Raw genomic sequence first — 27,655 nt, 5'->3', positions numbered from 1 at the left:
GAGGTGTAGGGACACCTGGAAAGGGTATGCTTTTCTCTGTAAGAGCAGCAGTATGCCAAGCTGGTGTGACCCTGGAAGCTCACTGAGAGGCAGGCTGTTAAAGATAAAAGTAATCAATACATAAAAATCCCGCCCAGGCATGAAAGGTGACCTTGAGAGAAAATGAGGGAGAGGAGAGTTGTATGGAATGTGAAAGGAGAGACTGTTTATGGGCAGAGAGAGAATGCTCCTGGGAGGGGAGAAATGAATGAGGCGGAACCCATGTCCTCCACACATCTGCCTCTGTGCTTGCAGCATACACAGCAGTGCAAAGGGAGGGGGAATCCCATGGACAGGAGGAATCTCAAGGCTGAACAAGCAGAAGGAAGGACAAAAGTGCTGGACAGAGCAAAAGGTAGATAGTGGTTTTGGTGTTTGAGACTGCTAGAACCTATTTTCTGTTTGGCATTTGCAGAGAAGCTATGCTTTGGCATTATGAAAGTGAGCCTATGATGGGACAAGATGCCTCTACACAGGTTCTTTTTAGAAGAGATGGTGCTATTTTCGGTGTTTCTGATCTAACGTTACCTCCATCAACTTGCCCTGCTGATTGTATTGGCCCCTTTTCTATACACATAACGCACAGGGGCACAACTGAGGCACAACTGACAGCAAGAGGTGATTGGGGTTGATATGTTAGGTTTTGTTCTTATCTGGAGCAAAGAGATGTCAGGGTGAGTGGGTTCACAAGATTTGAAGGTATTCTCTTGGATATGCTCAGTGTTATTTAACAGGAAAGCATTTTAAACGTGTTTATTAGTTACATTTATACCCCAACTTTCCTAAGCAAGTCTGGAGCTGATGGAATTCTAAGATGTGTGGTCTCCTAGAGGGATCCATGAGGCCTTCTTACCACCTCTCTCTCTCTCTCTCTCTCTCAAATAGACCTGGAAAAAAGTGGCTTTGGTAATACTTATGACACAACAACACATTCAACTCATAGCTGCTGCATCCCCCAAGGATGGTTAAGGAAACTTGTCAATGAGCAACTACACTCATCCCCAGGTGCAAGACATGCAGCAATGGCTATTACACAACCAGGTATAATTCAATTTTCATTAACAAGTGTGGTTGAATGGGGGTCATATGGTAAAACTCTCAAAAGCCCTAGCAGTGGTGACTTCTATTTTTCTGCCTTTTTTCTCTTTTGCCTCAGCAATCTTTGCAACAATGTCTCAGAGAGCCTTCTTGCATCTTGTATTTTCTGGGTGAATTATAGCCAGAGCCATCCAGATCTTTACCCAATACAGTACCACCAAAGGGCTATATGGGTCTTCCTGTTTTTCCACTACATTTTTTTCTTGATAAATCTTATCATGACTTCTGAGTGCTCTCCCCTGTTTTCTAGTCCTTTTTAAAAAAGAATATTTCCTAAGTAATTATAATAAGCTCCCTATTTTGCTTCTAGGAAGCCCCCATTTGGAATTCTGATGTGAAACCAGTAACTGCCATTTGGGTTCCACAAGAGAAAAAGGAGTCTTCCCTGGCCTAGGATGCAATTCAACATCCTCTCAGCATAATATGAATATACGGATGTAAAGATGTGCTACACCAAGGACCTTACCACACAGAAGCTCCATGGAACGGCCTGAGAACAGAACAGAAGGGACCTGGAACAAGTGTGGAACAAGTAGGGGACGCATTTTACCGCACACAGAAGTCCCTCACTCATTCGGTTCCTTTCCCATTCATTCCCATTCCGTTCCAGAGGACACGATTTTTGAGAACAGTTCAGAACGGTTCTGAAAAATCATCTCCTCTATAACGGAATGGGAACAGAAGAGAGGGGAATGGAACGAGTGAGGGACTTCCTTGTGTGCAGTAAAATGCATCACCCACTCATTCCGTTTCCTTCCTGGCCCCTTTTGGACCATTCTTAGGCCGTCCCAGAAGCCCTGTGCAGTAAGGTTCCAACACTATGCAAACCTCATGTAGAACATTCTCAGGATGGACCAAGAACATTACCTTTTCATGTTTCCTTAACCCTGTTCCTTGTCACTGGTGGCACTGGGGTGAACTTTGAAAAGATGGCCATGGTTTAGAGCAAGGGCATATTGGTGTTTTCTCAGCAAATCGGTTTCATACCAAACTCATCACAATTCACTCCCTATACTATGGCCTCCCTTCAGAGGTTGAACCATTTGCTCTTGTTTGAGCTTAGGAGACTCAGTTCTGAATCCTATAAATTGATCCTGAGCACATTACATGCACTGAATCAAATGTTGATGAGTGGACCATTAAGTAAAATCCCATTTACTCAATAAGTCTACTCCAGTTCAAGACTAGCAATAGGGTTCAGGGTTATTTTGCATATGCATCTTAAATTGACATTGAAATTGCATGGCAGGGGGTTGGACTGGATGGCCCTTGTGGTCTCTTCCAACTCTACGATTCTATGATTCTATGACAATTAGCACAAAAGAAACAATCACATGGGCTAGATAAGTACATTCTAATTGGAAATTCCCCTTTTCTATTCAAAATAATACCATTCACATCAAACACTCAACATCTTTAATGTGAGAGGCTCAAAAACACTCTGCTGTCATGTGTGAAATTATTCTAGTCTCAGTACTTTTATCTGTTGCTGATTGTAAGATCTTGGGAAAGTATATTTTCTGCTACCTCAAAGAATGTAGCTCAGTGATCTAGACTGATGGCTCAGTAGACTTATACCTGTTTGGTTCAGGGTTGGAACCCTGCTGTAGAGGATGATGAGACATGTTCCTAGCAGAGGACACATATTAGAGAGTGGATTACATCCATCAGGTCCAAGGCTCAATCCCTGCTGCATAAAAGACCTGTAATAGGACTATAAATATTTTTGCCTTGTTTGGAAGGTCACTGCAAGTCAGAATAGATAACACTGATTGCGCTAACAATCCAAGACAGCTTCACACATTCTGATTTAGCACTGAGAAAATAATGTTGTTCCTCTGTTACACAGATGCTCTCCTACTGAATATTAGAGCTGGCCCTACTATGGGACACAGTGAGGCAGCTGCTTCAGGTGCAAGGTGTAATCAACAGCAAGACAAGAGCTCAGGAAATCTGATGTTTGGGCTAAAAACAATAGCTACTGGCCATGCTGGCTGGGGATTCTGGGATTCATAGTCCAAACAGTAACTTTCTCAAGCTGTGCAGTATGTACCCTTTCTGTTTTCACACCTTCTGAGCTGACCATGGTGGAATTGGTGTTTTTTTCTTGTTGTTCAGAGTCATCTGAACTGAATCTCCTTATTGCAACATATGCCAAAGAATGCTTTTGAGGAAGCTTCCCCTGATCAAGCAAGCAAACTGGAGGCAGAGAGAGAGAGAGAGAGAGAGAGAGAGAGAGAGAGAGAGAACGACACAACACAACACAACACAGGCTGCACTACTGTCATGTTGCTAAGAGCTGTTTCTGGCTCTGGTGGTTTTTTTTCAAAGACTGACCCTTTTTTTCAGACAACATGGGACAGCCCTCTCCATTGCCAGGCCAGCTCAAGGCTTGCCATCACATATGAGGCAGGCCTATAGAAAGCCCACCTCAAGTATGGTAAGAGCCCAACAGCATTTGGCATGTAATTTGAGACCATTTAGGGAGGTTGGTTTGTTGTGGCATCAGGCATGGCTGGTGCCTATTCATCCTGTCTTCACCAGACTAAAAATTATGGGATTTGGAACTGCTCTATCCCCAAAATAACATGTGCAACATAGATGGGCCCAAGATCCCTCTTTGGACAACTGGGCCCCAATAATTTGTACTGGCCCCACTCCCCAACAGCAGTTGGAAATGAGCAGGTGCTTAATGGATGGGTGGAAGTAATACACTCGAGGAAAGAGGTACAAATTACATTAAGGTTGCATTCCTGGACTCATAATGTAAATCAGACTTACATAAATTGGGGAGGGGGGGCAGTAGGGAAACCTCTTCCTTCCAGACAATAAAATTCCAGTTGCTCAGCCTTCACCATGCAGAGGAAACTGTTTCCAGATAAAGTCCCAAGATTGTAGTTTCTTCACACACACAAGTTTGTGCCACATATACCCTTCTAAGCAGACAAAGGAAAACTCTTCTTCAGATGGCAGGATTTCAGTTTCTTTATCCCTCTCAGACCAGATAAAGGAAACACCTTCCTCCAAACATTGAAAGCATCATGTTTCTTCCTCCTTGTCATGTTCCTCCATCTAAGCAGGCAAAAGAAACCCCTACCTTCCAACAATGTCAAGACTATGGTTACTTTCTCCACCTCCCCACTCCTGCAAGTGGGCCAGATAAAAAAAACACCCAGTCTAATCTGCTTCTCTTAATACCCCAATATAAATTGAGATAAACTCTGCTTCTGTTGATGATGTTATTGTTTACTTAGCACAATTCATGCACAGCTGTGCAAGCATTTTTTTTTAAAAGAATGATGGTGGAATAATTAGCAGAAGCTTTTTAATATGGAAATGAGAAATAAGCATGATTGTTTTGTTGGGTAACAAATAGAGCCTGAAGCAACATTTGAATGGTGTAGCCAAAAGAGGCAGTACCATTTCACCTTTTGTTACACAAGACAATTTCACATACAGAGACATCTTACTCCACCTATTATTTAACCATCTTGACACTAGCATACCTCACTCTCAACCCTACACCTATCAAAGGCAAATCAGAGATACAAAGAGCTTCATGGGGGAAAAATACACATTCACACCCATAGTCAAATTAGAACAACAGAAAGTACAGCAATCAGTGGCCATCATCCATTCCTTTTCTGCCAAGGTCCTGCAAGATTTGGACTTGGATGTCCAATGAGCTGAAATGAAACAAGCTGGAAATCCTGGCCAAATGAAAATCAATGAATTGATGGAAAAAATATGGATGAATTCACACCCATAGACCCATAGACCACTGAGGTGACTTAGCTAAAAATCCACGGGCTAAAGATGGCCTTTAAATGAGGCACAGTGGCCAACAAAGTTGAGGGCTGCCCACCTTCTTGCATTGTGGTGACTAGAATGATGTACTGGTAATGACTTTATTTATAGCACTGAGCTGGCTTATGGCAGCAGTCTGAATTTATGTGGCAGTATCTGGAGCATTATTACAACAGCTATCGCAGAAAATCAAGGAAACCAAGGAATTTCCTTGCAAAAATTAAACAGAGTTTGTTTTAATGCTGATATAAATGGATGGTCAGGATCAGGGTATTTTCATACAGGAGACGGGGTTTCCCTTACTTCAGTCATACTTTAACATACAGTCAGCCCTCCGTTTTCACAGGGGATCAGTTCCGGACCACCACCATCCCAAAAATTGAATTTTGCACATATTCAAGCCTCATAGGTTTGAATGGAAGCACATGCCTGTGAGCACATGTCTCAGGCATGTGCCCCATTTTAATCCCCTCCGTTTGCTTATTGCGGGTAAGTGAGGGTCACAGATTTAAAGTCTGCGCAAACAGCAGAACAACTGTAAATATGAAAACTAAAGCAAAACACCTACCTTGACCACAATGCTCATTTATATTACAAATGTCTTCCTACCATACCCAGTTTTACTCGAACAACAGATTTTACATAAATAATGTTCAAGGGACCCAGGAAGAAAAAAACCCTCACCCATTAAAATAATCAAAGTTCTTCAAGGTTAGTTTACCATTTTGAAATGACTGTGTATGTGTGTCTTCAAGTTCCCTGTCAACTTATGGCAACCCCATGAATCCATAAGATTTTCTTAGGCAAGTAATACTAAAAGGTGGCCAATTCTGCCAGTTCCTTCCTCGAAAATATAGCCTACAGCACCTGGTATTTGTTGGCAGTCTAACCAGAACTGACCCTGCTTCCGAGATCAACAGAATATCATGTTTTTAGTGTATTTGAATCCTGAAAATGAAACCACAGCCCCTGAAATCACAGTACTGTATCAGTAATAATTTCTACATGAGGAGGTTTTACTGTGTGTCATCTAAGAGTTAGGAAAAAAAGGCAGCAGTCAACCTATTGCACCTCTGCCTGGCATGTCCTCATGGATGCAGTCAAAAGCAACACAGCATGTGGCCTGAGCCATCTGCTGAAAGAGTCACAGCTTTCCATAGCAATTCCTGCGAGGACAGCAACTACGGCAAGAACTACTGGGACTGAGACCGAATGTATTCAAGAATACTAGCTGAGTGACATCATATTTTATATCCTCTGCAGAGCTCACAGGGATATAAGGAGCATCGTGTAGAGGTCATTTTGACACTGTGGACTGGGGTGGCCCCAGATATTGTGCTGCCTAAGGCAAAAAGATAAGCAGTCGCTTCTTTTCTCCCTTCCACATATAGAAGCTGACTAGATTGTCAGCTTAATTCAACACTGACAGTGGGAGAATATGTCCTCTACTGAATCTGAAGATAGCAGCCTATTATGCAGGGCATAAACAGAATTACTTTTATGAAGAATGAATATAATGTCATACTGAAGCCAGCTATAAGTTCAGGAAATGCTCTAAGGTCCCCCATCCCAACATCTGCCAGCTGAGGCAGTTGCCCCACTCTGCCCAATGATGGGGGCAGCGGTGCTCTGGTCTCATAATTAATTTGGTATTCATTGCAAGATATTCATTTCATGTTGGAGTTTCATGTTTGCAATTCTTTTTGTAAAAAGATATTCTGGGATATGGATAATGGGCTCTCACCCCATCCTATGATGTCAGAATTCAATCCAAATCTCCAGTGCCACCCCAAGCATCTATAAGTCACAGATGGGAAAACCTTAATGAAGTTCCTGCTACAGGGAGGAGAGTTCCTGCCACAGAGAGAAGAGGGAGAGAAGTAGCTGGGTGACCATTTTTGAGTCGTGAGTGTTTGAATTTTTTAAAAACTTTTAGGAGAGTGTGCTTGTTGCTGAGGGGATGGAGCTAGCAGACTAGCTCTATATAACTCCTTCCAGAGCTGTGCATGTGAATTTTTTTTTTCTCATCCAAAGAGAACTACATCAGAGGCTGAGTTGATTGAACTCACTGCCAGAGTTTGGTGAAAAGGCCACGTCATCAGGGCCTTAACGTTGGTGTTTACCAGAGGATTTTCTGAGGAGGAAACCCACAATCCTGTTTCAGTAATTACTTAAGACTTCTCAGTATGGACAATGACGGAACTGCTGCAGTCACCTGCAACACCTGTGGGATGTTTGGCTTCTTGCCTACAGATGTGGAGAAGAGAACTTCATATGCACCAAGTGCAAATTGGCAGCACTCTTGGAGAAGAAAGTACAGCAGCTAGAGTCCAGAATAGCTACATTTCAGTATATTAGGGAGCAAGAGGATTTCTTGGACAAAACAGAAGCAGCAGTCTTGGATGGCAACCACACAGAGGAAGTTGCTGGGGCAAATGAGGTCACTTCACATACACAGGAGGCAGACAGCTGGAGGAATGTTGCACAGAGAACTAGGCCAACAGAGGGAACAGCTGTTGCTAAGCCTCGGAGCAGGCATGTGGTTGTTGTGGGGAACTCCTTGCTGAGGGGTAAAGAAGAAGTGATTTGTAGGCCTGACAAGATGTCTCGAGAGATGTGTTGTCTCCCTGGGGCAAAGATCTATGATGGGACAGACAGGCTGACAAGACTGCTCAAGCCTACTGACCAATACCCCTTCCTTTTGGTCCATGTGGGAACCAATGATACTGCAAGACACAGCCTTCAGAACATCAGAAGGGATTACGAGGCTGTTGGTAGGAAGCTGAAAGAAATGGATGCACAAGTTGTCATCTCGTCTCTTCTTTCACTTGAAGGTCATGGTCCAGGAAGGGAGAGGAAAATAGGAGATGTGAACAACTGGCTCCGCAGATGGTGCCACTGAGAACGATTTGGATTTTTTGATCATGGGCTGCGGTTCAAGAGGGGGGGCTTCTGGCAAAGGATGGGTTGCATCTCATGCCAGTTGGAAGAAATGTTTTTGCCAACAGTCTCAAGAATTTGATCAGGAGGGCTTTAAACTGACTTCCTTGGGGGAGGGAGACAGTATTAAGGAAGGCGAAAGGGATGGAGAAAGTCAAACTGACATAGAAGAAACAAGAGAAATGGTGCAAGGACCCAGCAGTGGGAGGCAAAAAAACTTGCACAGGCAGCAAGTAAAGAGGACCCATGGTCTGCGATGTCTCTACACTAATGCACAGAGCATGAGAAATAAGCAAGATGAACTCCAACTCCTAGTACAACAAAGCAAATATGATATAATAGGCATCACTGAAACCTGGTGGGATGAGTCTCAGAACTGGAATTTAGAAATAAAGGGGTATAACCTTTTAAAGAGGAATAGGCCAAAAAGGAAAGGAGGAGGAATAGCACAAAGTCAGAGATATTTACACCAGTGAAGAGATCCAAGACATCAGTACTGGAAGCCAGGTGGAGAGCATCTGGATAAAAATTAAAGGTGAGGGAAACAACAAGGATGTTATGGTGGGAGTCTACTACAGACCCCCCAGTCAGATGGAGGAACTTGATCATGCCTTTCTAGAACAGATGACCACACACTCAGAAAGGAGAGATGTAGTAGGGATGGGTGACTTCAACTATCCTGATATTTGCTGGAAATTAAACTCAGCCAAATCCTCAAGCTCTAGCAAATTCCTCACTTGCCTCAAAGACAATTTCATTGTCCAAAAGGTAGAAGAGGCAACAAGGGGGTCAGGTATTCTAGATCTGATCCTAATCAACAAGCATGACTTGGTTAATGGGGTGCAAGTGGTGGGATCAGTAGGTGGAAGTGACCATGTTCTCCGGGAGTTTGTTATACAGTGGAAAGGAGAAGCCAGGCATAGTCAGACACACATTCTAGACTTTAGGAGAGCTGATTTCAGTAAACGTAGAGAAATACTGGGGGTGATCCCATGGTCAGGAATACTAAAAGAGAAGGGAGTTCAAGATGGATGGGAGTTTATCAAAAGAGAGATACTGAAGGCACAATTTCAAACAGTTCCAGTGAGGAAGAAAAATGAGAGATGTCTCAAGAAACCAGGATGGATGACTAAGGAACTTAAAACTGAGCTAACTTTTAAATGGAACATGTATCAGAAATGGGAAAATCACCAAAGGGGATTTCAAACAAATAGCTACCCTGTGTAGGGGTAAAGTCAGAAAAGCTAAAGTGCAGAATGAACTCAGGCTTCTTAGAGAGGTTAAGAACAATAAAAAGGGCTTTTTTGGATATGTCTGCAGCAAAAAGAAGAAAAAGGAAATGGTAGGGCCACTGTGTGAAGAAGATGGCAAAAAGCTAACAGGGGACAGAGAAAAGGCAGAATTACTCAACACCTTCTTTGCCTCCGTCTTCTCAGAAAAGGAAAAGGCTGCTCAACCTGAGGATAATGGAGCAGAGGACAGAATAGGGGAATTTCAGCACAGAATAAGCAAAGACATAGTACAGGAGTATCTTGTTAATCTAAGGCACATTACAGAGCGCCGAAAAATGGCACTCTGCCTGCGCCGTCATTAGCTGCACCGAGAAGCCCCAGCGGCCAAACCGTGAGGCTTCCCGGCACAGCTAAAAAGAAGCTCCAATATGGTGCTTCTTCTTGCGTTATGGAAATGACGCGACAAGGCGCCAATGGCACACTCGACGTGTCATTTTTGCGATGCTACATGCGGATGCTAAGTGTCTGGCACATAAAAATGGCCACGCCCATGTGTATAGGGTAAGGCCATTTTTACGCCCCCGTCATGTGCTAGGGGTTAGGCCGGTATGGACGCTAGGTCCTCGGCCAACCCCTAGCACATGACGGGGGCGCCTCAAAGGCCCATGTAGAATGGGCCCAAATGAATTTAAGTCTCCAGGACCAGATGAACTACATCCAAGGGTATTAAAAGAACTGGCAGATGTAATATCGGAGCTATTGGCAATAATCTTTGAGAACTCCTGGAGAACAGAAGAAGTCCCAGCGAACTGGAGGAGGGCAAACGTCATCCCCATCTTCAAAAAGGAAAAAAAGAGGATCTCAACAATTATCGTCCAGTTAGTCTGACATCAATACCAGGAAAGATTCTAGAGCAGATCATTAAACAGAGGACATTTAGGAGGCAATTCCATAATCACAAAGAGTCAACATGGGTTTCAGAGAAAGAAGTCATGCCAGACAAATCTTATCTCTTTCTTTGATAAAATTACCAGCTTGGTAGATGAAGTGAATGCTGTGGACATAATATTTCAGTAAGGCCTTTGACAAAGTTTCTCATGACATTCTTGCAAACAAGCTTGTAAAATGTGGGCTAGACAAGGTATATGGATTTGTAATTGGTTGACTGGCCGAACCCAAAGGGTGCTCAACAATGGCTTATTTTCATCCTGGAGAGAAGCGATCAGTAGGGTCCCACAGGGCTCTGTCCTGGGGCAAGTGCTATTCAACATCTTTATCAATGACTTGGATGACAGAATTGGGGGCATATTTATCAAATTTGCAGATGACACCAAATTAGGAGGAATAACTAATACTCCAGAGGACAGGATCAAAATTCAAAATGACCTGAATAGAGTAGAAAGCTGGGCCAAAGCTAACAAAATGAAATCCAACACAGAGAAATGTAAGGTACTGCACTTGGGGCGGAAAAATTAAATACACAGATATAGGATGGGGGACACCTGGCTGAATGAGACTACATGTGAAAGGGATCTAGAAGTCCAAGTAGACCACAAGATGAACATGAGTCAACTGTGATGCGGCAGCTAAAAAGGTCAATGCAATTTTAGGCTTCATCAATAAAAGTATAGTGTCTAGATCAAGAGACGTAATAGTGCCACTGTGTTCTGCTTTGGTCAGGCCTCACCTAGAATGTTGTGTCCAGTTCTGGGCACCACAATTCAAAAAGGACATTGAGAAACTGGAGCATGTCCAAAGGAGGGCAACTAAAATGGTGAAGGGTCTGGAAACCATGTCCTATGAGGAATGACTTAGGGACCTGGGGATGCTTAGCCTGGAGAAGAGAAGATTAAGAGATGATATAATAGCCCTGTTTAAATATTTGAAGGGATGTCATATTAAGGAAGGAACAAGCTTATTTTCTGTTGCTCCAGAGAACAGGAGTCGGAGCAATAGATGCAAGCTGCAGGAAAAGAGATTCCACCTCAACATTAGAAGGAACTTCCTGACAGTAAGAGCTGTTCGACAGTGGAATACACTCCCGTGGAGTGTAGTGAATTCTCCCTCCTTGGAGGTCTTTAAACAGAGGCTGGATGGTCATCTGTCGGAGATGCTTTGATTGACATTTCTTGTATGGGCCAGTTGCCATCTTTTTGTCTAACAACTTCATTAGCTTATTGAGAGGTAGCAGGGCTAGGAAGAACCCTGTACATGCTCCTGAATTTGTACAAAGATACAGGTAATAATCCTTATTATAACCTTGCAATATCGTATAGTCCAATTTTTCCATGTAGTTCATTCTTTAGACTGGTATATTAAACTACCTCCTGGCACTAGAGAAAAACACAGTAAACTCTCCAAATATCCTCTGCCATTAACTGTTGCAAAACTTTGCTATATACAGAACATACGCTCCCAACTGTCCTGATAGACACAGTCCCAGTTAATCTTCTTTCTGCCTACTTTTTCAGCTCCTTTTAAGTGTCCCATTTTACCTCTCCTTCTCCCACTTTGCTCCTTCATCCCCATTTTGCTTCAGTTGGTGAAAACTGAGTTCAAAATGCAAAAATAGTTTGCATTCTTTTAACTCTGGGGGAAAGGAGAGGAAAAAACAGCAACTTCACCTTCCCAGTAGGTTCAACCAAAAGCAAACTACTACAGCCTCTCCTAGCTTGTGTGTTCTTCGTTATTAATGACTTTTGCCAATTTGACCACTCATGGCTTGGCCACATGCATCCCAGTTTTTATCTGTGAAATGTGGGATGGTAGACAGAAATGAAGTAGTGTCAGGGTGGTGTAGTGCTTTGAGCGTTGGACTACAACTCTGGAGACCAGGATTCAATTCCCTGCTTGGCCAAGGAAATCCACTGGGTGACCTTGGGCAAGTCACATTCTCTCAGCCTCAGGAAGGCAAAAGCAAATCCCCTCTGAACAAATCTTGCCAAAAGAGGGTCCTAAATTATCACCTTAGGGTTGGCATAAGTCTGAAACAACTTAAACACACATAACATATGCACTACAACCAGAAAGGAATTTGAAAGCACATAGATCTGGGCCAGCAACATTTAGAGGATTACCACACTGCTCTGCTCCCCCTCCCCAGTTTTTTTGTCCTGAAAGTAATAAGTCGCACCCAGAGAATGGCTCTTTCTTTAAGACCAAACCAGCTTTGCTTTCCCCTTTTGTCCCCTCCAAGTTTTGAAGGAAAAAAATCCCAGTGACTAAAACAGACCTAGTCACCCCCACCACCCAGCAAGATTTATTCAAATGAAATTTATCATTGTCTTCCTGTCAGGCTGAGAGAGTATGACTTGGTCAAGGTCATACAGTGGATTTCTATGGCTGAATGGGGATTTGAACTCTCCTGGAGTCCTACTTCAACATTCAAACCATCAATGCCACACTGGCTCGCATGCTATGAAATGCTGTTGAGGAAAATCTGGGAAAATCTGTAAGGGGAAATTATACTGAGAAATGGGGATATAGCAATAGCAGCAGCTTCATTTATATACTTCTTCATACCATACTGAGCAGTCTCTAATTGGGTTACAACTGTAAGCTAATTGCCCCCATCAAGCTGGATACTCATTTTAGTGTCCTCAGAAGGATGCCAGGCTGAGTCGCCCCTGAGCCCCTGGCTGGAATTGAACTCACAACATTGTGGTTTGTGAGTGAGTGGCTGCAGTACTGGCATTTAACCACTGCGCCACCAGGGCTCCTATCAGTTTTCTTTTCGCTCTCCATTTTTTTTTTAAAAAAAAGTCAAATTCTTAACATCTTAATAATGATAAAATTCATCAAAAATGAGATGAAATTAATCTGTCTCACTAATCTGTACTGGCCAAATTCAACATATGTAGCTATGTTCAACATGGAGAGATCATTTAAGTAGCATACCCTGGGCAACTATATTTGATGCTTAAGGTATCATGTATAGTGACATCTCCAGGGTCCTTCTCCTGTGACTTCAGAAGGACTTGTCACTGGTTCTCAAGCTCTGGCACTGAATATCAGGGCCTGGGATAGTCCTGACCTGGCAACCTTGAAGAACTGCTGTTCTACTTTATATATACAGGTTGGATATCCCTTATCTGAAAATCTTGAGACCAGAAGTGTTTTGGATTTGGATCATCCTCCCCCCCCCCCCACACACACACATTTTGGACTATTTGCATATACTTAATGCATGTACTTAATCTTGAAGATGGGACCCTAATCTAAACTCATTTATGTTTCATATACACCTTATACACATAACCTGAATTTAATTTTATAAAAAAAAATTAAATACTTTTGAGTATGAAACAAAGTTTGTGTACACTGAACCATCAGAAAGCAAAGGTGTCACTATCTTAGCCACATATTTCAAATTTTGGACATTTCGGATTTTCAGATAAGAAGTACCCAGCCTGTGTCAATACACTGTACTTCTGGTCTTTCTAAATTTCAACTTGCTTTGATCAGTATATGGAAGAGTATCAATAAATAAGTACAATGTCTAATAGAAACAATGCAGAAGCAATACAATTGTCTTTTAGATGCATTCTCGTTTTTTGAAAAGAGAGGGGGCAATTTTGGATTAGTTAACTTTTAGACTACAACTCCAAGAATCTCACAGTATACAAATTCCACTTCACATTGGCAAGGTACAGACCACCCCAAAAGGGCAGTCTGTCGGCACCTTGTTTCGCAGTGCGAAGAAGCCGCAGCGGACAAACCGCGCGGCTTCCTCACATGGCAAAAAAGAACCCGCAAAAAGCAGGTTCTTTCTGCGGTGCCTTTGTGACACCACAGTGCACCAATGGCACACCCACAACATCACAAGGGGGTGCGACGTGCAGACGCTAAGCATCCGTCATGTCAAAATGGCGGCGCCCGTGTGTACAGGGCACCGCCATTTTGACGCCCTTGTCACATGCTAGGGTGAGGCACATATGGGCGGTGCGCCCTCAGCCAACCCCTAGTACATGACGAGGGCACACTATAGGCCTGTCTGTCCAGGGCCATCATCTTAGACCTTCAACTTAAGTCTCAAACTTTATCTTTTGTATCAGCCTCCTGAGATTCTCAACTCTTTTCTGGATTGCCACACACAAAAGGAATAAATACTTTATATGTACTTAAGTCATTGCTATGCCCTCTCAAGGCAAGAAGCTGATTTTAAAGACATCCCCCCTCCAACAAAAGGTATTTTTGCAGCCAAAGCATGACTTGAACTTGAGTCTCTAAATGGGAAAGGAGCACAGAGAAATGCCAGCAGCAGAGCTTGCCTTTACTTCATCACATTGTGTTTTTCTGTGTTGCTTTGCAATCCAGAATACAGGTGCATTTTTCTGAACTGGGCCCCAGAGGACTGTCCTGCAGTTCAGGCAGAGTTTCAATTTATACCACCTGCAACCTGCAAATAATCCATAAAGCTTCTGCTGGGAAACAGAAAAATAAGCTGGAGAGGCAAACACAAACAGCTATTGCGTGCATCAACTGGCAGGAGTCTGGCAGGCTTGCTTCTCTTACAAATCCCTGGGTAGCATGAGATCCTCATGGTTGTCACATTGCTGGCTTCTCAAAATGCTTACCAGCCTTTCTTTAAAATCCTTTGCCTGAGTTCAAACATAGTTTTAGCTAGCAATACACTCAGACACTTCTTGCAAAGAAGCTTTTTTTATTTTTTTTTAAAAAGCTATATTATTATATAGCTTTATATAACAAAGCTGTATTTTAAAAACCTATATTAAAAAATAACCCAAAGAAAGCTTCTAGCCCCAATGAATGCAAATGTAGACTTGCACTTGAGTCTCTAAATGTGAAAAGAGCAAAGAGAGAGTGCACAGTATAGTTGCCTTCTCTTCTTCAATGCTAGGTAGAAGAAAAATAAATTATGTAAAATAAATAAAGGAGCACAAATTTGTTTAATACCTAGAAAGCATGAAGATCACATAATTTTGCTTTTCTTGTCATCAGCTTCTTATTTTTAGTGTGCAGAATACAAAGCAACTAATGCACTACAATTGAACAACTACAGCATACACTTCAAGCCATGGGAAACATGATAGTTTTAACAGCTAATCTTCTCAGTAGTGATGTCCAGGTTTTGGAATGCTGTCTCCATAGGAGTATGATTGGCACTGATATTACTATCATTCAAGCCCTAGGTTAAATCATTTGCAAAAGCATAGCACTCTGCTCAGCTGTTTTACTGCATAGCATTTTACACACCTCTTGTATAACACGAACAGCCACCTAGTTGATGTCTTATTCTGAGGAGCTACCTCAGATAGGCAATAATCCCATAAAAATTGTCTAAATTTTATTCTGAAAATATTTCTAGCTGGTGTTGCTTTGCCAGATGTGCCCTGGTTTTTCATCTGTGAAGTCATGTCTGATTATAGGGGGTGGTGCTAATCTCAATTTTTAAACTGAAGAACCAGAGTTGTCAAAGATGACTCTGTGATCATATGCCAGCATGACAGCACAGAATGCTCTTACCATCCAACCAAAGTGGTACCTATTTATCTACTTTCACTTGTACATACTTTTGAACTGCTATGTTGATAGAAGCTTGAGTTCTGTCACATGGCACTTGGGCTTTGAACTGTCAACCTGCCAATCTTGCAATTGTCAGAGTCAGCATCTTAACCACTGAGCCACAGTGTCCCCAGGCATGAGTGCTACTGATTGCTACTTCCTACCATTTTGCCAGTATTCTTGACAGTCCTGTCACTTTGTCCTCATCATTGGAAACATGGCCATTTCTCACCATACTTCCAGCTTCCTTGGCAATACTGCACATTCCCACCACTCTTCCGGTGCCCTCGGCAAGATTGCCACTTCCTGCCACACTCCCACCACCTTGGTAAGATGCACCGTCACCTGAGGATGTGGTAACTATGATGTGTCCACACTGTCCAGAAAGAGAAAGAAACAACCCTTTCTGGTTGATCTTTGGGTATAGCCATGGCAATGCCATCCACCCCTCAACATGCAAACATGCAAAACAGACAAGGTGGCAGTGCCATCCAGGATGTGAGCCCCAATAGTAAAGGCAACAATCAATCAAGCAATATCTCAGGCACCAGCACAGGAAGTGGTCAGAATTTGCCCTCTCCCTGCCTCCTTCTATCATTCCCATTCATCCCCCCCCCCCCCCCCGTGCCGCCTTGTTGAGTCCTTGTTCAGCAATACCTGTCTGGAGGGACTCACCTCCATAACCTTCAGGCTATAAGGCAGGCTATAAATAAATATGTGATTTGCCCAATGTGACCCTCTAGGTTTTTATGGCCAGGCAGGGATTCCAACCCTTGTTTCTCAGTGTCCTAGGCATTACATGTGGCACACAGAAGTTATATTACAAAGAAATGCCATGTAAATTTACTTGAAAATAAGTTTTATTTGCAAAATGTCCTTTCAGAATAGCACAGAACTGTCCAACAACAGATTACCAACAACTCCCAGATTCCCTCAGTGAGGATGAAAGATTCGGTGGGCTGTAATCCAAAACCTTGAAGTTGGCAAGGTCTGGTATACAGTTCTGGCAGTCCTTGGAGCTTGCTGGGATTCAACATCTTCTGTCCAAATCATCCATACTGACAAGTGCTGAATGATTAGATGATACCTTTTCCTATTCTGAATAATTTTGATTCTCTGTAGCTTGGAAGCTGAAGGCAGAGGAAGGGACAGATCAAAAGCTGCAGCTCTTTCATTTGTCAATAAGTTAATCAGTTAATAAGCAGTGGGGCCAGAATATGACAGGCATAGTGTTAAAAATATAGGCCTTTGTTGATTGCTCTGTTCCTGTGTTATGATGTAACACAGGCCACAACATTATAATGGTTTAAAGGTTTTCAGTCATTACTGTTCATCACTATGACATCTTCGGCTGCCTGAACACCAGAGTAATTCATCTCAGAGGCTACAACTGATGGGACTGCTGCCACCAGATGATGACATGGTCACTAAAGAGCCAGTCTCTCCACAAGCAACTTCACAGTGATGCTGGACAGGTTTAGTGACACAATCATACATCATACTATTCTCAGCTGAGGATCTCCACACAGTGAATGAGGCCCAGCTCTACAAAGCATTGCTCTGCTGTTTCTTGATCCACTGCAGTACCAACCTTAAGAAAATAAGGGCGCTGGATGGATCAAAAAGAGGTCTAACTGATCCAAGATTCTGTCCACATAGCAACCAACCAAATGTTTATGAGAGGCCCAAAATCAGGACATGAACAAAACCATATCCTACATCTGTTGTTCCACATCACTTCATATGACAGAAATATTCTGCCTGATTAGTAGCCATTGTTGATTCCGTGTGTGTGTGTGACACCACTGCTCCTGAGACAGCTGCATTTTGGCAAAAATGGGTTGCAGCATTCATCTGTATCACCTTAAAATGCTGAAAAGATGATGTGAATGGGATGAAGCTCAGTGAGAAGAGCAAAGAGAAGCCCAAGGGTTTTTTTAATTAAATTTCAATTTTTAATTTTTATTTTAAAAAAAATAATTTAAAAAAAATCACATTTACCAATTTTTCAATTTAACCATTGAAAACTATAAACATGTAAACACATTTATTCTGTGTGTATGATATAATTTAAGAGTATAAATTTAATTTTGCTAGTTCTTTATGTCATAACTATTTCCATGACATCTGGTGATATATGGGAATTATGATTTATAAGTAAATTATTGCAAAAACATTACTAAGGATTCTGTATGGTGTGGCATAAGGGGAGGTCAATGTGGGGGCTGACACTATGAGTTACTGCACCAGATGACACCAACTCTAGTGACACCACTGGTTGATCCTAACCTCCATTAATTTAGCTGAACTCCTTTCAAAGCTGTCCAAGGTGGGTTACAGACCGCCCGTTTGGGGCGGTCTGCACCCGCCCCTTTCCCCGGGGTATCGGGGCCTCAGTGTCCAGAGCGGCAGCCACTGAGGCCTCGATCCGCTGCTTTTCAGGCTGCGGGGAAGCGGCAAAAGGCCCCTTCCCCGCAGCCTGGAAAGGGGTATCCTTAGGGCTTCAAGTCCCAAGGAGACCCCACGGCGGCGGGGAGGAGGAGAAAGGGGCCGCTTGGCCCCTTTCTCCTTTGGTCCGCTGGGCGCAGCCGTGTGAAGGCTGCGCCCAGTGGACCAAACCAGGAAGGAGCTCCGAAACGGAGCTCCTTCCTGCTCTGTGCTAAGGGCGCACTAAGCGCCCTGGCGCGGAGCGAGGATGTCACGTCTGCGCCGCCCTATATAGAGGCGGCGCGGTCATGACATCGTCATGGCGGCGGCCATGTGGAACGGCCACCGCCATTTTGTGCACGCGGAGCACGCACTAGGGTTAGGGGGGTGCAGAAGCACTGCCCCTTTCTAACCCTAGTACGCGCTCCACGCGTACTTTCTGGCCCGTTTGTAACGGGCCCAAGTTTTTCAAAAGATGTAGGGACAGTCATCACTACATCTTGTGTAATCAGATTCTACAGTTTAACTACAAGCTGTGTCAACAATTGCTTTTATCTGTCCTGAAGCTCCCACATTCACCTTAACATGATGATCTCTGTCTCTAACAGTATAAGGGAGAATCCCTATCTCCTTGGTTGTCACAACAATAAAAATGAAAATAGCTGGTGGCTAAATTGTAAGAAATCATGAGGATTATATGGAGGGTAGCCAGGTGCCCTGCATTAAAGAAGACAGTCCTCCTTTTGAAGATTTGCCAGAATACATCCTTTGTATTCTATATCCGCAGGGGCCTCCAGTCTAAATCCAGTTTAAATTAAGAAGTGGTAGCACCTGAACAATAGATTTAGCAGGTACATGAGACAATGTGGCCTTAGTCTTCCCCATCCAATACATTATGAAATGCACTCAGTTTTTAGTTCAATGGTAGCTGTTCTTCCTAAACAAATATGCAAATTTTATAGAAATCTGACTCATAGTTTTAGTGATCCATTAAATGGATCCATTAGTGATCACCTTAGTCATATGTACCCTTCCAGTCTCCCACCCAGATGATTAAGTTAAGAAATCACCAAAGTGACCAGTCAAAGTATCATAACACCATGTTTTAACCTTTCTGAAGCCAGAATTATAGCCACAACTTTGTATATTGGTCTAAGAGTAATATGAATATTAATTCATATTCATATTAATTCTGATTCACCTTACATGGTTGTTGTAAGAATAGCATCTAAATAATGAATGTCAAGTGTCTTGAATCCTTAAAAGTGTTATACAGATGGACTTCATTTACCATTAGTGTTGCTGTCATTGTTAAAAGAATTTTAAAGAAACTTTCAAATTAGAACTACTTCCTGTGTACATATACAGCGTTGCTTTTAAGGCCATGTCATGGAACATGGTTGTCAATTTTGTGGCCCTCCAGTTGTTTTAGACTACAGCTCCCATCAGCTCTCCTCTTTGGCTATGCTTTCCAGAGTTCATGGGAAGTGCAACAACATCTGGAGGGCTGTAAGTTGCCCAGACTTGCCATGAATGAACTTTTGGGGAACAATGTTTAATTAATATTTCTCCATAGCAAATCAAGCCAAACAATTTTGTATTCCAACCAAATAATTGTGAGTTTCCATCACTAATCTTCAAGAACCACACATTTCAAATCATTTTCACAATATACACACACTAATTATTATAACACAGATTCAGAGTTGTTCATCTTATTGGAAAGTGTGAGACAAGGCACACTGTTATGTTTTTTTATTTTTTATTTTTTTAAATTCTAGGTATCTACTTTGACTAAGTTAAAATTAAAGGCACAGGCATCTTGGTCTCAGGGGGCAATTCTAGTTGATAAGATTTTTATGAAAAGGATTCCCCAAAGGTAGGACAACATGTGGGCTGTGAATAATTATCCCACATTTTAATTTGGGTAATTACTTTCCACCTACCTAACATTCTCCAGGTGCTGTCAGCAGAAGACAGCACACTTTTCATCATTTATTTAAATCAGCATTGAATAATGGCTACATTCCACCCCAGACTTGTGTTTCCATGGGGAATGAGTAATTTATAAGAAAGGTGTTGGGACATATCATTCTGAACTGTCAATTAATACATGAAATGACATACAATTGGATTTCAAATATCAAGAGTCTCCCATACTGCAACTAATGGGAAGCTTGGGAGAAACCATAAGTCCTTAGTTGCCCATATTCATGACTTTTTCCCATTGTCCTCTGTCCATACTGGAGATGAGACATCCTGTTTTTCACCAGTAGCTTCTACCCAAATATTCATTTCAGGCTGGGAAGACCTCTGTCTCTTTAGGTAACAAGAAAGGGATAATACAAGCTTCTGGCACTGCTAAGAAATGAAAATTTGTTTACCATTTCTGATCAGGTGAATTATTACCACATCCCACAGCAGCACATTGAAATGTGGCCTCCTCTCCATAGTCAATCAGCACCCTGACAGCCATCTCCCTTCAGTGATTGTTGTTGTTTGTTGTTGTTGTTGCCTCCTTCAAGCTGATCTCAACTCATGGCAACCCTGTGCATGAGACATCTCCAAGACTCTTTGTCCTCCACAACTCTGCTTAGGTCCTGAAAATTCATACTTGTGATCTCTTTAAATAAGTCCATCCACCTAGCATGTGGTCTCCTTATCTTTTTACACATCCCTCCACCTTTCCTAGCATTATTGTCTTTTCAAATGAGTCATACCTTCTCATGATGTGACCCAAGTACAACAACCTCAACTTTATCATCTTGGCTTCCAGGGAGATTTCAGGCTTGATCCGTTCTAGAACCCATATGTGTATCTTTTTAGCTGTCCATGGTATCATCAGCACTCTTATCCAGCACCATATTTCAAATGGATTGATTTTCTTCTTATCCACTTTCCTTACTGTCCAGCTCTCATATCCATACATGGTAAAGAGGAATACAATGGCTTGTACAGTTCTAACTTTTATGCTCAGTTGTGTATCTTTACACTTTAGAATCTTTTGTAATACTTTCATAACCGCTCTCCCCATTCCTAGTCATTTTCTGATCTCTTGACTGCAGTCCCCAGTCTGGTCAGTGTTTGATCCAAGGTACAGGAACTCTTTTACCAGATTTCTTCATTATCTAGGTTGAATTTGTGAAGATCCACCATGGTCATTATTTTTATTTTCTTTATGTTCGGCAGTAAGACTGACTTTGATGTGAAGAGCACAAGACTTATCAAGTTGAAAGATTAGCCATTCCTGTTGCAGTCTAACTCCTCCCTCTCCCTGCCTATGTATACATGAATCCATTTCCCGGACAGAATGCCCTTCAACTAAAGCATCTGTGGTAGATGCTTGTCCAACTTTCTTGGGCATCACTCTTTAGAAGGAAGGCCAACAATCTGCCTGGGATTGTTCCATGCTTGAATTGCTCTTATAGTTCTATAAAGCTTTCTTTGTTGAAAAGAGATCCTAGTCTTTTCTAAAGTCCAGTACCAAAGTCTCTGCCTAGCACAGCCACATTCCTTACTTATGTCTGTCTGCTACTGCTTACTATGGATCCTCAAGAATACCAAACAAAGAACCAGATACTGACAGAAGGAAATTATTTTCAAAGATTTGCCAAGAATATTCAAGGATACTAGCCCATTACAATGAATTATGTGCTTCCCCTTTGATTGCAATTTCACGGTTAAGTTGGCAGTGAAGAAGGGCAGACGGGTCCTTTGTCTTTCACTGTTCCTTCCTCCTTTTTCATGGTGGTACACAATAATCAAGCATTTTGTGCAACACACCCTGGATAGTGTTTTTCAACCATGTCTCCATGTAGTACAAACATCCCTTCAAAGAGCTGGCAAAGCATCCCAGCACATTAGTAATCCATGCACACATCAAATGGTTTCCATTTTCTACCTCTTTCTCCCTCCCTTTCATTCACTGAAGTCTGAAATGAATATTGATAACAAACCACAAATTCATACATTTACATGATACAAAAGTCGATTTGTGTATTGGCAAAGTACAGAAACTGGGTTTTTAAAAATTCATCCAAGCTCCTCCTTGTCCCCTCCATTTTTCTCTCAAATCGCTATTGGGTGCAAATTCTCCCACTCCACATTTTTTAAAATTAGCTTTTTGTTGATTACCTAGTTTGCAAACGTCAATCTGGTGTTCATCATTAATAATAATAAGTTTTATTTATATTGTCCCGCCTCTCCCGATGGATTGAGGTGGGATTACAACAGAATTATACAAATACAATGATACTAATAACAGTTATTTAAAATCACAATATAAAACATATCTCATCTAAAAACAATTGGTACAATATAAAAATTTATCACAGCCTGAGGTAGACTCCTGATCGGGAGGTAGCGAACTTGTTGAACCTATAAAAGATCAGGAGGGTATGCTTGCTAGAAGAGGTATGTTTTCAGCGCCTTTTTGAAGGCGTCCAAGGTGGGAATGAGTCGAAGCTCTTTCGGAAGGTTGTTCCAAATTGTTGGGGCCCTAACCAAGAATGCTCTCTGGTGAGTAGATGTTAATCTCACCTTGGGGTGTTCAAGTAGGTTCTTCCCAGATGTTCTGAGAGTGCGGGGCGGATTATGTCGGGAGAGGCGTTCCCTTAAGTAACTCGGGCCCAAGCCATATAGGGCTTTAAAGGTGATCACCAACACTTTGTATTGCGCCCGGAAGCTAATTGGCAGCCAGTGTAAGGATTTTAGTACAGGTGTTATATGGTCTGACCTTGAGGTACCAGTGACCAATCTGGCTGCGGCATTTTGGACTAGCTGAAGCTTCTGAACTTGGTACAAAGGTAGCCCCATGTAGAGCGCATTACAGTAATCTAAACGAGAGGTTACCAGTGCGTGTACAACAGTTTCAAGGTCCTTTCTGTCCAGACAGGGACGCAGTTGGCGTATCAGCCAAAGCTGGTACCAAGCACTCCTGGCCATCACATCTACTTGAGATGTTATCTGTAGGGATGAGTCCAGGAGTACTATTTGTATTACTATTATCATTCTATTTGTCTTAAGATTAGTTTTATATACAGCACATGTTAAACTGACTCGAGCGGGTTATAGACCGCCCATTTGGGGTGGGCTGCACCCGCCCCTTTCCCCGCTGTATCGGGGCCTCAGTGTGCAGAGTGGCAGCCGCTGAGGCCCCGATCCGCCGCTTTTCAGGCTGCGGGGAAGCGGCAAAAGGCCCCTACCCCGCAGCCTGAAAAGGGGTGTCCTTGGGGCTTGAAGCCCCAAGGACACCCCGCGGTGGCGGGGAGGGGGAGAAAGGGGCCACTTGGCCCCTTTCTCCCTTGCTTCGCTGGGCGCAGCCGTCTGAAGGCTGCGCCCAGCGAAGCAAAGTGGCGCCGCAAACCAGGAAGGAGCTCCGAAACGGAGCTCCTTCCTGGTCCGCAGAAAGGGTGCCCTAGGCGCCCTGGCGCGGACCGACGACGTCACGTCCGTGCCGCCCCGTATAGAGGCGGCGCGGTCGTGACGTCGTCATGGCAGCCCCCTTGTGGAAGGGGAGCCGCCATTTTGTACGGACTCAGTCCGTACTAGGGTTAGGGGGGTGCAGAAGCACCGCCCCTTCTTAACCCTAGTACGGACTGAGTCTGTACTTTAATGGCGGTCTGTAACCCGCCTCAGTCTCCCAACACTAAGGTGGCCATGCATCCTTCATTACAGAGAACAGTAAAGATCGCCTTTACTTCATAGTCTATCCAGTCACCTTGAAAAATAAAGAACCGTTGGAAGGGAGGCCTTAATGTTGGTCTATCATTTAGCATCTAGATGGCAGATTGAGTGGGCACACAGTTCATTTGGGCCCATTTACACTTCTAATTCTATTCCACTTTAACTGTCATGGCAACATCCAATGGAATCCTTGGATATATGGTTTAGGGAGAGGTATTTAGCACTCCCAGCCAGAGTAGTATCATGCCTCAACAAACTACAAGCTACAATATTCCATGGGATGTAGCCATGACAGTTAAGGAAATATTGTGTATCAGGAAAGCTGAATCTGTCCTCTCCATCCTTGGCTTCCCAGAAGTTCTCCCCACTCCTGTCTGGGATGAATGAAATGCTGATTCTTGAAATGGTTCATTGTGTTTGGAAGCACCCAAGAAGGAGATTGAAAAAAGGGACTGGAGATGTGGCAAGAACAAATGCCTATATCAGCCAGACAAGGAGACAGATGGGATAGAGATTACAAGAGAGGGGCCAGGCTCTACATCCAAACTGTACCATAAACAATTGGTTGTATACAATAAGCAGAAACTCATGTTTTTATAAACCCTATTTTGCTTATTTATTTATTTGTAATATTTATACTCTGCCCTTCAGCCAAAAAGGCTCCAGAGTAGCTGACAAAAATTGCTAATTTGACAGAGTTTGGTTGGAGGCTTTTGGCATCAGTTGTTACATGCTCCCAAAAAGGCACACATTCTTTTTTGGTTTTGGGTTTTTTAAAGGAAGATACAAAGGATTCATCCTGGGACCTTCCACATGCAAAGCATGTACCCTGTCTAAGAGCTACAGTCTCTTCCCTGCACAGTAATGCTAATAGCTATAAAGGAATTCTTCTGGAATGAAGTAGAATTCTCCTGGCAGCACAAGAGTAATAATACTGACTTTAGAAACTTCTGCTAGATGTGACTATTTTCTGACATCGTCTTTGATGTGAAATAGCCACAGGGCAATAGATCTATGTGGGAAGCATACTGCAGAGATGGGAGCAAGCATTCATCAGCATGACAAGTAAGTAAGGTACCAAAGGAGAGAGGGTAAGGTACCAAAGGAGATATTTTCAAACTACTTTCAGAGTTGGAGTCCCCGGGATATGGAAGAAATTTGGAACAGGAGATTCTAAATTGTATCGCCATAACTTTACATGCCAGTAATAGCTTCTAGTATAAGCAGGGACTGGTTATAATTTGCTTTTTATCTAGATTGCATGACACATTTCTGTTGTAAAGTCACACACCCCAGCCTATAATCAACATTAAAAATTCATCCAGTACAGCACATGGAAATTTATCACAGAATTGTTGAACTGGGAGTGACCCCAATAATCTTTCAGTGTAACCTCTTGCCAATGCAGACATCCACAGCAAAAGCTCCCCTGGCCTGACAGCTTTGTTTTAAAACCTCTAACAAAAGAAAGTCCACCACATTTTGAAGTATTAGTTATCCCTCCCAGCTTGGTGCGATCTGCAAATTTTATTTATTTCATTTGATTTCATTTCTGTGCCCCCTTTCTCCCAGAAAGGGATCCAGGGCAACTCACAAATAAAACTATTTTAAAACTTTACAATAAAAAATGTAAAAGACAATTAAAATCAACTAGCTAAAAAAAGTTTAAAGTGACAAAGTTTGAAACATAACCAAAACACACATGATCAGCATTTTGAATTGTGCCTGAAAATGAACCTGTGGCCAGTGGAGTTGTTTCAACAAGGGAGTTATATGCTCCCTGTAACTGGCCCCCGTCAGCATTTTTAAAATGAGCTTTCTCTCTCTTCCTTTATCAAAGTCATTTATAAAGCTGTTGAAGAAAACTGGAATTAGGGCAGAACCCTGCGGCACCCACTTCACTGCTCTCCAAGATGACAAGGTACAATTGGTGACTACTGTTTGGGCACAGTTCATCAACCAGCTACTGTACAAATCTATCTCCCTGTGGCATCCGGTAGTCCACATTTTATCAGCTTGTCTGCAATACTGTCATGGGGACATATCAAAGTGAGTGATGCTTTACAAAATATAAGATGATGCATCATTCCCCTGAAGGAGCCTACAATCTCAAATTTGTCAAAAGGTGATGGAGAGAAGTAGCATTATTCCCAGTAATGTTCTCCAGCAACTAATGTACAGTACCTCCTCTGGTCCTAGTTATATTATTTGGGTATGGTGTGAACAAGGGGAAAAGCCATCTCAGTAGCTGGCCCCAGACTTGGAACTTTCTTCTTAGGGAGGCTAGAATGGTAAGTGAAAACTTTTCTATCCTTACAAGCATTTAGGACTTGGCTGCAATAGGCTTTTAATGGTGTGCTATTTTGTTGATTTTTCTATTTTTTAAATGAATTTTCAAAGATTTTAATTGTTTGTTGTTGTGGGCCTTCAGATCATTCAGACTTATGGCAAACCCAAGCGATCCTATCACAGGGATTTCTTGGCAAGATTTGTTCAGAAGGAGTTTACCATGGTCTTTTTCTGAGGTCGAGAGTATGATTTGCCCAAGGTTACCCAGGAGGTTTCTATGGTCATGTAGACCATGGTCAAAATCTGGTCTCCAGAGTCATAGTCCAATGCTCAAACATTGTACAGATTGTTCGATTGTATTTTAAAATAACGTTTATATATATTTTACTAATTTTTTTGTATATTTTCATCTGTATTGGTTCTACTATTTTGTGAGGCAACTTGAGTCCCAGTATGAGGGGAAGAGCAGGATAGAAATGAATCAAGTAACAATAATAAATAATACAACACCACACAGAAAGCATTTTTCCCTCTTCCAGCTCTGGTTGTTTTGAAATTTACTTGCCTTGAGCAGTGGAAACCCATGGAATCATACTAATTTCATGAGATTTCAGCTGACACTCTAAGAACTGGTATCCCATTTTACATAATTTGTTTAACATATGCCAACATAGGCCTAAAGCCAATTTTTAGTCACAACTAGACTAAACCTACTGGATTCTTGAAATTTAGTAAATCAGCATTCATTGCTTCAGTGGGTCTAATCTAAGCAGGACTCACAACTGGATTTTACCCACAGAATTTCAATTTGGGAAGTAAGTGAAAAGTTGGAACTCACGCCAGTTACTAAATTATGTGGAAGGGCAACTTACTTGGAAAAAGTCAGTATAGAGGAATACATCAGATTAGATTAATCAAAAGAAAAAGAAGAAAAAACATAAATCAAACATATACAAGAAAAATGTGGTTCTGGTTTTATGAATGGCTTAAACTAGCTGCTCCTTGGATCCCAAGAAGGGTTACTTTACTGCTACGAATGGAGTTTAAATTTTACTGTATTTTATCTCAGTACCCACATGTCCAAGTGGGAAATGGCCTCTGATTGCACCAAAAAAGCCCACAATATGGTTCTGATATGTGGATGATACTTTCACCATCTGGAACCGTGAAGAAGAGGATCTGACCATATTTTGGAACCATCTGAATAACATCCATCCAAACATCCAATTCATGATGGAAAAAGAAAAAGAAGGAACACTGCCATTCTTGGATGTCCTGGTCATCTGCAAACTGAATCAATGGTTGGGCCACACAGTATACAGAAAACCTACACACACGGACAGATATCTACACAAGAACTCCAACCATCACCCAAGACAAAAAAGAAGCACAATAGAAACACTGGAAGACTGGTTAAAAAAGGATTTGTGAACCCCACTTTCTGGAAGATGAATTGAAGCACCTAGACTGGGCTCTACAGGCTAATGATTATTCCCGTTCAGAAATCAGAAGGGCTGCCAGATCCAGAAAAACCTATAGGAGTGAAGACAAACAACTACCCAAAGGGAAAGTATTTTTACCATAGATCAAACAAAACCTCCAAATTGTTTACA

General features: G+C 42.3%; 1 long non-coding RNA gene across 2 annotated transcripts; it reads left to right on the top strand.

Annotated features, from left to right (window-relative positions):
• Positions 1-264: 264 nt before the first annotated feature.
• On the top strand, positions 265-25,671 carry LOC149316004 (uncharacterized). 2 transcript variants are annotated; one of them, XR_016280693.1, is made up of 3 exons: positions 265-394; positions 925-1,080; positions 25,594-25,671. It is a non-coding gene; the product is annotated as an uncharacterized LOC149316004 (long non-coding RNA). The 2 variants fall into 2 exon arrangements; XR_016280692.1 differs by lacking the exon at positions 25,594-25,671 and adding an exon at positions 1,448-1,602.
• The last annotated feature ends 1,984 nt before the right edge of the window (positions 25,672-27,655 follow it).

This window comes from Sceloporus occidentalis, unplaced genomic scaffold (assembly GCF_023333645.1).
Source record: "Sceloporus occidentalis isolate IW3139 unplaced genomic scaffold, rSceOcc1.0.p SCAF_3, whole genome shotgun sequence".
Lineage (NCBI taxonomy): Eukaryota > Metazoa > Chordata > Lepidosauria > Squamata > Phrynosomatidae > Sceloporus > Sceloporus occidentalis.
The sequence above is the reverse complement of the archived record's forward strand: the minus strand, read 5'-3'. Positions and strand labels throughout refer to the sequence as shown.